The 13,095-nt window shown below is 38.8% G+C and overlaps 1 protein-coding gene and 1 long non-coding RNA gene across 25 annotated transcripts in view; one reads left to right on the top strand and one right to left on the bottom strand.

Annotated features, from left to right (window-relative positions):
• The window catches only part of LOC111922567 (uncharacterized), an 86,671-nt gene that overhangs the window by 30,696 nt on the left and 42,880 nt on the right, over nt 1–13,095 (bottom strand). For 2 of the 6 annotated variants that reach the window (XR_015284313.1, XR_015284317.1), the window contains 2 exons: nt 2,366–2,450; nt 696–873 (listed from right to left, as the gene is read on the bottom strand). The gene's annotated coding sequence lies outside the window, so the exon portion shown is untranslated. The other 4 variants (XR_015284312.1, XM_086880355.1, XR_015284316.1 and 1 more) reach the window with 3 other exon arrangements.
• LOC111922622 (uncharacterized) overlaps nt 1–13,095 on the top strand; it is a 214,207-nt gene that overhangs the window by 159,718 nt on the left and 41,394 nt on the right. For all 19 annotated transcript variants that reach the window (XR_015284339.1, XR_015284344.1, XR_015284342.1 and 16 more), the window contains one exon: nt 6,288–6,662. This is a non-coding gene — a long non-coding RNA (uncharacterized LOC111922622). The remainder of the gene's footprint in view (nt 1–6,287; nt 6,663–13,095) is intronic.

The raw sequence follows: 13,095 nt of genomic DNA, 5'->3' as shown, positions 1-13,095 counted from the left end.
TTGTGTTTCAGGACTACAGCCAGATGACAGAAAGTGACAGTGCTACATTGAAACAAAGGAGTCAGATCAAATGCTGGCCAAAATTTTCTCACAGTGAAGACATTGAAGTTGTGGAAATGATTGTTTTTTGAGAGTCTGGAGTCCCCCTCACTGAAGACCTTTGAGAATAGGCTGCACAAGCTACTTTCCAAAATAATATGAATAGAGTTTTTAGTTGAAACCAATTCCTTAGCAGTTATTACACTGATATTTTTAATTGATTTTAAGAAATTGAAGGAACTCTTGCTTTTGTGGTAGGATAAAATAAACTTTTAAGTTAATCTAGGGCAAGAAACACACTATGAATACCCAGCTGCTATTATGAGTGAGAGCAATCATGGATGGGACTTACCTGCTGAAGCAGGACAGATAAAATGGTCTGCATGACCAAAGGGCAGCTCATTAAAATAACAAATAAACAATATTTTAAAAATAAAAAATATGTGATTAATTAGTTGGCTTAAGTACTATAAAATAAAGCAAGTCAATATGCCATAACTTTATCATTAGAATTGGATTATATTCAACAGATTTTAGAAGCACAGTCACTATGACTGTGACCAAGGGGAGGCAAAGCAGTATGAAACTCTGTTTGAATATCAATAGCAACTTCATGTAATAGCAATTTGGCAAAAATACACAGAACACAAACTATATAATGCAAGTTTGAGTGAGAATATTATTTATTTTAGGTAGTATCTGTATATTTGATTTAAAAAAAAATCACAGAACCACAGAATCACAGAATTACAGAATATGCTGAGTTGGAAGGGACCTCAATGACCACTGAGTCCAGCTTCTGTCCCTGTGTAGCACCATCCCCAGGAGTCACACCTGTGTAAAATTCATTTCACTCTTAAAAAAGCAAACAATGTCTCATGTCATTTAAATCATAAATTTTTCAGCATGATCTCTGGAGTCATCTGCATAAGTGTTAAAGTATGTAACAAGGTAAAAAAAAAAATTGAAAAATTGCCACACTCTAAAGTTAGGACTTTTTACATTATTTTATTAACATTTTGTATCTGTTTACCTTGAACTATGCACACTAAATATCTCAGCCTTTTACAAAAGCCTTCTGCTGGCTTCCCTTCCCTTGGCTGCTCATGTGCTAGTGTTTTCTCTTTGTCTCAAAAAGGGAGCGGCACATCCCGCCTCACATGGTCTGTCTTTCTTTCTGTCATCCTTGGAAAGAAGAGATTTTCCTTATCCTGTAAAATGGTGTCTGAGGATTTCCTTGTGGGGATCAGAAGGGCATTTCCCTTGGGATTGCCAGGCAATGGCTGAGGCCTGATGAGTATTTGTTTCTCCCATCATCCATTCTGAGGGGCATAATCCCAAGGAAATCAGTGGGGAGTTTTAATATGGACTTTGAAGGCCAGATATGCCTAAGAACATAAAGGTGATTAAGAAATTATTCTACTGAAGCTTTCCCAACAAACTGGGGCTGGCATTTTTGAAAAATAAACCAAAATAAAAATGTCTTCCTTTGTTTTTAATGAATATCAGCTGATAGATCTTAGCCCTTTCTTATAGCCTAAACCACATTTGGCACACAACTGCAAACACAGGTTCCAGCTTCAGGTAAACTTATTATGCTAAATTCTCCCAATGGTGTTATTTGGATCCCAAGATTTTGATTCTTTTCTAATGTGGTTTCAACTCCAGTAAGGCTTGTTCACGTATATGGAAATAGTGGTACAACTGTCTTTTTGAAATGGGTGAAATTCACAAGATTTATCAAAAAAATGCAAAGTTTAACTTTATGAAATCTTTAAAGAAACATCTAACATTCTGCTTCGATAAAGTTCTCCCTCTGTAACATGGTATGCATAGCATGGCATTGTAAATCGCCTCTTTTTTTTATGACATGGTAGAGTCAGACTCTAGACTGTCTGGTGCCATCTCAAAGCCTGTATCCCCTCTGCACCCCACAGCTGCCCCACAGTCTGTCTTTGAGTGTCTCCCAGCTGCTAGGGCCCCAGACGTTTGGCATCCCTTTGTTTCAGGGGCCAAATCTCCAAAGCAAGGAAGCAGATACAGACTCCTAAGGAACCACTGCCTTTCAAAACATGCTCTTAGCAGAATGAGGAGTTTATTATTCTTGAAAATCCTCTTCAGCACTCAAAAATCTCCACTTCAAGTGTCATAACCACTTGCTGGCATTAACATCCTGTAACAGCTACCACAGAAGATGTTGAAGAGTAATGGAAAGAAGAAAGATACCTTAAGCCAGATGGCACACTTTAATTTGTTGAGAAACAGTACAACCACACACTAGAACAATAAAGGGGAAAAAGTAGGGAAACAGAGGGGAATTCATTACCTGGAAATCACACACTGGTCTGGGAAGGGAGGTGAGGGGAGAAGCTTCCTTTTCCTCAGAAAACACATATTGCAGCATCTTCTTCCTCATAAGAAAAAAACAGGTATGAAACCTTGAGAGTGATTACCTGCACTGCTCTCTTCCTTACCACCCTAGTCAGCCACCCATGACAACAGAGCCAGTTAGAGAGTCCCAACCGGCAAAAGGATTAAAAAAGAAAAAAGTAAAGTGGAAAAATGCCTCAGGCCCCACACATGTGACTTCACAGCAAAACCTAGAGCCAGCCCTGAGGGGTCTGGTACAGAGAAAGAAGTAATATGACTGTGATTAGGATGTGTGGAAATTAGAAACCCTCTTGTTTTAAGGAGGCAGGTTATCTACCAAGCCTGCTCTACACTTCTTTCAACTGTAATGTGGTGAACAAAGGCTGTCTGTAGAAGATGCTGTATTTTTCTACTCAGCCTATGTCACTTAGAGCTTTTTATGCTAGACTCATTTTAAAAACTTCAATTTAAACCAACATGAAAGGTCTTAAACAGTAAATAGCATATTATATCAAAAACAAATAGATTAAAAAGTGAACAACCATAGCCAGTATATCTCTTTCTGGAGGAGTTTCACTTTCCACACTAACTAAAACTCTAAGACTGGCAGATCTGGGCCAGAGGTTTGTAATGGGCCTTTTACTTTTTTTTTTCCTCCCACTCCAGAGATAAATAATCAGTTTTAGGGAACTGATAAAAAGAGACAAGAATGAAAAGTGAGTGTGACACATTTATGAGAAGGTTTTTTCATCTGTTTCTTAAATACAGCACCTTTATTTCAGTTTGTATTAAAAAAGAGATGGGAGAGCCAACCAATTTATGTTGTGCTGCAGTAGTGAATACATATGAATGTACAGAGCACAGCCTGGGAGAGACAGAAAATTCACCCAAAATTTCCTGACAAGTTGAAAAAAGTTATATTATCATTCAAGAATCATTTATTTGAAAAAGAAAAATAAAAACCAGGCCACATGACTTAAGGCAATAGAGAATAAAAACACATTGTTTCCAGACAAATCCCCATCAAAGACACATGACTGGGGATTCTGAAGTCAGAATATCTTCATATTTTAAATTTCCACGAACACTTTCAGAAAAGCTGGGGTTCTGCTAAAGGATTTGCCACACACTTTTCACTACTGATTGATAGCAAGGAGCAGCATTAGCAGTATTTTTCCCCCACCGTTCCTCTGAAGCTAATGGAGTCGAGGATTCGTTACTTGATCTAATGGCAATAGCTTTCCAATAGACATGCACAGAATCATTGATTAGTTTGTCCTCTTCTTGTTTGCGTTGGAACACTGTTCAATTTACACCAATTAAAGAATGCTTGGTTTGTGTATTGAAGAATAATTAAGGGATGGAATTCCCTATAGGCTACTAAAAATGACATCTGACTAGAATGGTGATTACAGCATGAAGACAGCATTAGTATTTAAATAGTTTGACTGCTATATAAAATCATTACAGCACCTCACCATGAAAAAGAGCATTAGTTAATTTTGCCTATAACAAAATTAGTTGTATGTATTTGCCTGGTCACTTTAAGTAAATTTGACAAGGCTAATCTTAAAGCAAGCGATCCAGGTTTGGTGGAAGGAGCAGATAGAGCACTGTTTAAAGCAATCATCTTGATAGATATGTATATAATCTTCAACCAAAGTACAAATACACACAAATGAGTAGCAAGAGCTTTGTCAGAGATGCTCAAATCAAATGTAAACACTAAAAACACATCGGTTGCTAAAACTGAAAATCCAAGGGTAACTGGCATGTTAATTATGCAACAATCAAGTTGCACAAACTGTAAACATACAAGAAATCCTTTTTTGCCTGCCACTGTGGTTGTCAAACCTTTGCTATCCTTTCTAGCACTGCATGGTACAAAGAATCATGGGGAGCAAACAGTCACCGTGGAAGAAGTCATCCTTACTAGAAGGACTTCACTGTGAAATAACCCAAATTGTTAAAAAATATTGGAGAGGTATCCATGTAATGTCCCTTTAGACAGGCTTATTTGTTTGTTTTTTATTACAAGGTGGATGTGAGGTTCATTCTTGAAAATACTGAGGAAAGAGGCCTTTTTATCCACTGTTTAAATTTCTCTATGTATATTAATTTCTATTTCCTAGCCTTAGATTATAATATCTACAGTAATGATCTATCCAAAATGTGACAGCAACATTACTGTAACATAAACTGCTTGGGGCCAGTCCTGAAGCATATTTACATTTCCATAGCCTACTTAAATATAGTGTGTTTGTTTTACTAAACTTGGATACTGTAGTATATTTTATAATGTCATCCGCCTGCCTCAAGACCTCATATTGCAGCTATCCTTCCTATGGGAATTTATGCAGTTTCAATTGAAGGTTGTCAACACCCTCTTTAATTCAGCAATGGGTTCCCTGTGAAGGAACATAAGACTTTTCCATTTAAGCCTCTAAGGGCATGTAGCCATGCTTATTAGCATGTGTACATTGTGCAATGCACAATTGTGTCAAAGACGCCAAAGCTCCCAAGCCCAAGTTCCAAACGAGATGATACACCTGCACAGCACAATATACCTTTATTTGCATGGCCTTGCATACCTTTATTAGCACCTCTGGCCAATCTGTAGTACCTCTTTGCAGATCAAATTAGTCTTTGGTGCCCCATGCTGTTCTTGTGAACATGCCTGGTTCTACAGGTCACTAATGGATATTAGTGCACTAATCACTAGATAATGGATAATGGATATTACTGCACTGTATTCCACCAGATGGATCTGCCCTAGAATTAGGTTTGGGACAGTACACTTATATCACACAGTATATCCACTGACTTTCCATAGGGTTTTGTTCCAACATTTTAAAAGTCTTCTGTTCTGGCTTTTGTTTTCAAGTTGGACAAGTAGTTCTCACTTCTGTACCAGCCCTCCTGTTGGGATCTCCCACTATAATCTGCCTGACTAGACCTTGAGCTTTCAGGAGTGAGACTAACACTTTTTTTCAATGAATAATATTATTTTGCAACAGGGCTGATATAAGGGTGTATTCTGCCTTCCACCCACGAGAAGAAAGTCCATTAATTTCAATAGAAACTCTCCATGCAGAAAAGGGAGAACTGTGCCCCAGGGAACATTCATGGAAGATTAATGGCGAGGAGAGAAAAGTGATACAGTACAGGCAGAACAAAATCAGAACCCACCACACAAATAAAACTGGACAAGGGTTCATTTTTTAAAAGTCAGTCAGAAACGGCAGGAAGGCTTTGAAAAAAAAATCAGGGCTGTTTCAGTGCACTTTTGCATACATTGGCTTTCAGGAGACATGAATAGAAACCTAACAGTAACTCTTTTTTCGTACCTCCTTTCACAGGTCTCACTGGCAAAGAAGGATTTAGCACTTAATTCCTGTACTTTTATGTGGCAAATTAGGAATTTGCACCTTAAAAGGAAATTGCTTTTCAAACTCCCATAAATTCTGGATTTTATTTTTTTAAATGGTGGAAAACATTCCCTACGTTCATCCCAACACATAATAAATAGCACTCTCCATTACTGCTCCTCAGAAAGGTGTAGGAAACAGGACCTGGCCAAAGAGAGGTGTTTATCATTCCTCCTGAGGAGATGCTAAGGGCCTGGACCCTGTCCTTAACCCTTTTTCCTCCTCAGTCCTTTTTAGTTTAGACTAGCATATTTGGTCTCTTTCTCAAAATCAAGTATCTGCTGAGGAAATCATTGAACTTGAGACTTGGTTACTTGATGAAGTAGGGCCTGCTGGCATGGTATAATCCAGACCAAAACTGGAATAAGTACAGAGTTGTAATATGTTTTATTTTTCAGTTTACCATTGTCTAAAAATAAAACCCCTACACCATTTTTTGCTTCATTTTAGGTAACTGCTTGGTTTGCAGCTGCAACATAGAAGGAGGGAAATGGTGAAGGAGACTGACACAGCATGAGAGCCTGCAGCAGACAGTGACTGGTGACTCTGGCAGGAAGCACTGAAATGTGGATGGTAATGCTGACCCCAACACAAGGTCCCATATCCAGGGGGCTTGAGACTGAGGTGGTGCCCACCAGAGTGGGACAAAGGACATGATCAGAGAACCTCTGAAGATCTTTACTTCATGAGGGCAAGACAAGACTGAAGGACAAGGAAGTGTGGCCCAGTGAAGAAGTGTTCTCTCACAAGGTGGCACCATAGCTGTCATCAAAACACCTTCCATTATGACTGTTGACACTGAAGTGAAGATAAGCTTTCAAAAAGGTTGGTACACACCCTGACTTGTTTTATTCCTGAGTCATTTTTTGAGTCATTTATGGCCTGATTTCTTTGTCTCTGCACTTCCTAGCATGACAAAAGACATGGGGCAGGTATTGAGATGGCATCTTTTTTCTCTTTTAATCTATGAGGCACCACAAAAAAACAATCAATGGGCATGGAGACTGCTCTGGATGTGTCTAAGAGTAAGTGGCTCAAATACTAACATGTGAATTTAGTAAAGTTAAACTCTGTGGAATGGAGATAAATGGCAGCAGCAATTGAAGTTGAATGTGATATAGAAATCCAACAGAAGACTGTCTGGAAACAATTATTCAGAAAGCTGCTGACCCTCTATTTCTTTAAAAAGTTAAACATTTGGATCAGTTAACTGGCAGCTGCAATAATAGGCATATGCTCTAATCTTTGATCCATAGCTGAATTTCCAACCCTTTGTATGAGAAGCAGATCACATAGATTTGCATATTTTCAACGATCTATAGGGAGAAAAAGAAGAACAAAACCTGCCTTTGCAAGATGCCACTTTGAAATCACACAGAGTGTCATGGGTCCTCCCAAGTACACTAATGTTCAGAGCCACTTGCAAGACTCACAAATGTTATAAATGGCCCTAAACTGTGACATTGGCATCTGAAGATTCAAAATTCCTCCAAGAACAGACTCTTGTAAGCCAAGGTTGCATCATAACTCTTCAGAGAGTTACGTACATCTATCTTTAAGATCTTATTTCCACATCCAAATTTGTGTCAGAACTTTCAGAAAGACTTAAAGAGCCCAGAACTAATAGGTAAATTTAAAAATTCTTTGTAACTAAATGAGGAACTGTTGACTAGAACCAAATGCATGAGCAAGTAACAGATTTATGCCAAGGTCGTGACATTTTCTTAGATTTGTCAAAATTTTTCAGCGTTGATGAAAATTTGCAGACAGAAGACAGCCATGAATCACCCCCAGAATAGAATGGATGCAATTAATCTTTTTTTTGTGTTTAAAGTTCATTTCTGGCTCATTTCTGTTTGGAACACCAGCTGAAAGATGTTTACTAATTACTTATTTTGAATCAACAGTCACACCTATGGCACAGATCTCCTCCACTCAGTAGTATTTCATCAGGAAGTAGGTCCTACCGAGAGAAGTGAGCAATATACTGAGTACTGTGAAGTGAAGAAGTAATCATCCCTGCAAATGTGCTCAATTGTGTGGGATGTTCCAACATAGTCTTTACTCGATTCACACTTTACAATAGGCTTTTTGTCCTGGTTCACCTACACAACAGTCTTTGACATCAATGAAGATGATGAGAGCAGCTATTTGTTATTTGTGAATATTTCCTATCATCCCAAACAAAAGTGCAGACTACTGCATGGGACTGTGCAGAAATTTTTGAGAAAGGCAATGCAAAGAAATCATTCTCCAAAAAATATTCTGTGTAGCTTTCTTGTAGTTGCCCACAGTAAGATATATGGGAGCATGGAGGTTTTTTAGAAGCCTGACTGACGCAGGAGGCAGAACTTACAGGCACTATCTGTCTTGTCCTATCTTCCTTGTTAAGTCCTGGCAAAAATCCCATAAAGAGGAGAGGAAGGTGTTGCACACTCCTGGGTAAGGTGTAGTTAGGGGGTGAGGAGATGCAATGGTGGGTATGATCAGACCACTGGCAGGTGAACCAGAACTTGAGGTTTAAACAATAGTTTCAGTATCTTAGAGAGGAAGAGAGTAGAGAAAGTGAATGGCACACAAGTTTTAATGAGAAAAATTGATTGCTGATGCAGAGATTTTGAGAAGGGACCAGCCTGTGTCCTGACAGGACATGTTCCACACCATAAAGAGACTTCAAAGTAACCCAAAAGCCAAAATAAAAGTTTGCTGCTTTTTGTACCTTTCCAACAGCACTAGTTGGTACTCTTCTCTCACCAGCATGGCCATGTAACAGGCTTTTCAAGTTCTGGAAGAATTATTAAAATAAAAGGCCAAGTCTTGCCTTGCTTCCTAGTTAAGAAGAGCTATAGATCTCTATAGGAATATTCTTTATTGTTGTCTTCTGTGCTTTGTACACCTTTGGGTGACTCTTCCCAATGGCCTTTGAAAGATTTTGATCTCCTTATTTTTTGGACATTGTGTAACTTGCATGTTTTGTGAGAAGGCAGAGTGTAAAAATGGAGAAATTGCCTTATGTGCTGTATGGTATGATTTCAATAACTTCACTTAGTTATTGCTAACCATATTTTATAAATATCAACACATAATATTTTTTCTGGCCATTGAAATGATGCTTTCAAAGTAATTCAAATATGTATTCTGATATATTTTGTTAATATTACAATTGTACAAAGTTGGTTATATCAGTTAGGAGAAACATCTTGAAATTGCCTCCCTACAATTTATTATCTGTATCTTAACTTTGTACAGTACTACAAGATCATTTTGCTCCTATGCTAAGTGGAATCCTAGTATATCACTACATTCAGTCAAAATATTGCAAGTTAAAATAATAATACCTGTAGATTATGAAAATTATACCAAGAATGCAAGCATTTCTCCTTACATAAAGCATAAAAACTGGATATAATTTCAATTAAAACAGATTAGAAAATGGATGTTTGGGAGGTATTGTCATTATTGTGGGCTACAGTAAAAGAAAAACATGCATCAAATCAGAATTACTTCCCCTAAATTAAAAATGTTAATCAACCAAGACTTTAATAAGGAGATAGTATCACCTTAGTGGTTTGGTCTAAGGCGATTGCTGACAGTGCCTCTGTAGTTGAGAGAGAAAGGGACACTTCATTAAAAACAGATACTTATTTTCACATGGAGATACCATCCTATGATGGCCATATGAAATGGTCAAAAGCCTTTTGAAACATCTCTGAAAACAGCGATCTGGAGGTGCCACCTGTGACAGACAGGAAAAGAAAATTACCTGAAACAAGATAGCTAATTCTAAGACAGCCACAGCAACTTATAAAGAATCCTGCTCTGTACATGGATTCCCAAATTTTAGAAAACAAAAGGCCCAATTAATTTCTAAGGTATTTTCATTTTTTATAAACAGATGTGCTAAGGATGAGCATGCCTGCTTGTGTCTTAACATAGATTTCATAGTCTGGACTTCAACAGACAGCTCTGCAGTTATGAATCTTGAGACATATTCCACCTCAATTTAGGAAGTTCTAGGAAGCTCCGGGTCTTTATTCACAAAATATGAGAAATATGAGCTGTCAGATCTTAATTCTTCATTTAAAATAAGTTAATAAAATAAGGATGCCCACAGTAGGCTTTCTACAGCTTCTCCTTTCAGAAAGCCAGGACAAACTCAACAGCATAGATACTTTTCTCTTTGATGGATCAAGTCACGGAACAGATTTCTGATATAGTCTCCATATAGGGCCTTAGGCAGCTATAGTGAATATCAACCCCATATCCATACCCTATCAAAGGCATGTTTGTCTGTGTCTCACACATATGTATCTCTAGTGAGTGCAGTATAAATTAAAATAATTTCTTGGGTTTGACTCTATAAACAAACCAAGTAATGGTCATCAGAGTTCAATGAAATAAGTTTTAAGTCACAAAGCTCAGTAGCATTTGTGAGCATGTGTTTTCATAAAACTGATGTTCTTTTTAATTATCTGGACTGAAGGCAAATCTACACCAGCCAGAGAATAAAACATGACATGGAGAGTATTTGCCCCATTTCTGATGTTTTAGTTCTGTCCTTCAAAATAATTAAAGACTGGATTTGCCATACGGCAGTTTCTGTCTTTCTCAAAACAGAAAGGGAGTGGGAAGAAACAGAAATAAACATATATGAGAGAAAGAGCAGGAAAGAGAAAGGATAGCTCCAACCCTCCAACTTCCCTTTATGAAAGACTAAAGGCCAAAGGGCTTTTCACTTGATGAGGGCCAGACCACAGGCTTGGATACAAACCCCACTCTTCTTGGGTTCTGATGCTGAGTACTCATCCTGCCCCTTTGCTGTGATGTGTCAGGGGATGGATTGCAAAAGCACTAGAGAAGGGTCTCCTGCAGGACCAGCTCCTCACCTGAACATCTCCCTGGGGACACTGCCAGTTTGCATTGGTGAGGCTTTAACCCGCCTATGACAGGTGTAGTGCAGAGGAACGATACTGGGCTTAAAAAGCCAGTGAAGTAAGATGTGCTGAGAGTGGCTGTAGCAACATACAGAAAAATCCTTCAGTGGTACAGCAAGAGAATACCAGTTGAGAGACATGTTTCACCTGTTGGTGATTATTCTTAGCCTGGACTTCGCACAAAGACATTGCAGAGATCCCCACAAATCCATATACAGTGGGTCAGAAGAGTGCAACAAGCTAGAAGAGGAGTTAAATTAATCTCTTGCATTGTGTCTGCTGCTGAGAGTAGTGTAGAAATTCCTGTGCCAAAGGCATTTTGCAAAGAAAATCAGAGCGTGGCCTTTATACAGATTGAAGTCTCTAAGGAGGAAGTTGTAGAGTAACTTGAGAAACTCAAGTGCAGTAAATCACCACAACCGGATGGTGTTCATCTGGGAGTTCTGAGGGGAAATAAAGTGAGAAAAAGCCAAGATACTGACAGGAGGATGCCTTCTTCCCTTGAAAAATGCAGCAGCACAAGGAGGCTGGGAAGCCCTATTATGTTGCCTGTCTTCAAAAGGAGATGAGGAAAATCCTGGGAATAAAAGAGCTTTGAAGTTTGCCACAGTTTCAGGGAGCCCAAAAAAACAGTTCTGAATAACAGCTCAAGAGAGAGCTTGTTGGACAAGAACACCTCATAAAGGTGTTCTTCAGCCTCCCAAACCACTAAGGCTGTTACAAGGAGGGAAAGTGCACCTGGTCACTTTGAAAAACCAGTGGAGCAGCCTTCAGAGGAAAAGTGGCATAATAACTTTCTTCTCAGAGAAAAGTGACAAAATGATCCAAAAATTCTAAAGGTTTCACAGAGGTCAATTATAAGCAATTGTTACAGAGAATACTAAGAAACAAAACTGAGAATAATACTTGGTTATGATGATTTCACCCTGAAATGAACTACAAATCAGTCTGGAAGAAGTGAATATGAGAAGCATTTCTCCTTCTGTTGAGGCAGGGAAAGGTGAATACCCAGTAGTAGGTATCAGTGTCATAACAAATAAATGAGCCTGAATCCCAAATCCTGATGCATTCAAATTAGCGTATCCAGAATCCACCCAAGATCTGGATTCAAGTCACACATGTGGCTCCCATCTTAAAAGAGGACAAATCAATTCCTGGGTTGCAGCTCCTGAGGTTTGTGCTCTGAGGTTTGAATACTCCATATTCAAAGACTTCAGCCTACACGACAGTTACGTATGAAATATGAGGGGTGGGAGGAGTGCATGTGTACACATAGCATGCAAAGGAAGCAATTAAATGTAAACCCAAAACAATTTAAAAAGTGATTCATGGCAAAAAGTGCTCTGATGCAGAGACTGTAAGTATTTGTTCTTTACATTAACTTGCTGCAGCTAGCTGAAAGAGCAGAAGATAGCAAGTAATAGACAGTGGGAATTTTGCTGGGTTTGGTGAGCCCACTTACAATCAAACATTTTCAATTATCTGGATTTACATTGTCTTGTACCCTTTCATTTTCTCTCCTAGTTTTTTTTTAGTTCCTGTAGACTAGGCCCAGTGTACTGAAGGCAAAGCTTCTTCAGTTTTAATTTGTTTTGTCTCTTGAATTCATTAGATTTTGAAAGCTTTCAAAGGAAATCACAGGTAGGAATTAGAGAAAATACAGAAAGTGGGACACTTCTGACTGGCTTGTATGTTTCCAGTGTCTAAAGAGAAAGCTTTTTTTTAAAGCAAACTGGAGGAGGGTTTGTAAAAATAGATATTTACATTTACATACTGGGACAGATCCTCAGCTGCAATAAAACAGTATTGCTCCACCTTCTTGAAGAGGGCTAGCCCTATCCAGCACAGCTGAGAACCTACCTCTCACACATGCACCTATATGTGTGGAATATATCCAAGGTTCTGTATTTTTCCAAAGGTACAGAAAGCTGCTTCTCCCTCCAGGTGCTTTTGCCTGTGCACTAAGTTGTGGGAGTTACAGCTCCTCTGTTTTTAACTGAGGGTAGTGTTTTCAGGGAGGCAGGGTGTGAAGGCATACTGAAGTGTAAGGAGAGGGATGCCTGAACAAAGGAACTGGCATGAACATAGAAACCCAGTGAAGACGGTGATGGAGAGAAATAAGAAAGAAAATGGTATCCCACATAGCCATGCTGTGCCCAGCAATGTCTGCATTCACAGCAACAGGGAGTTAAACTATGATTATGTAGCAACCATGAATTTTGAAAACGCCTCAGGTGTTTCCAGCTAGGTAACAGGAATAGCAGGAGACCTGCTACTGATAGCAAGGTGGAGAAAAAGGAGCTCTGTGCTCAGCTGTGCTGTTG

The sequence above is a fragment of the Cyanistes caeruleus genome, chromosome 3, assembly GCF_971803275.1.
Source record: "Cyanistes caeruleus chromosome 3, bCyaCae1.hap1.1, whole genome shotgun sequence".
Lineage (NCBI taxonomy): Eukaryota > Metazoa > Chordata > Aves > Passeriformes > Paridae > Cyanistes > Cyanistes caeruleus.
Note: the sequence above shows the minus strand (reverse complement) of the source record. Positions and strands in the feature narration are given on the sequence as shown.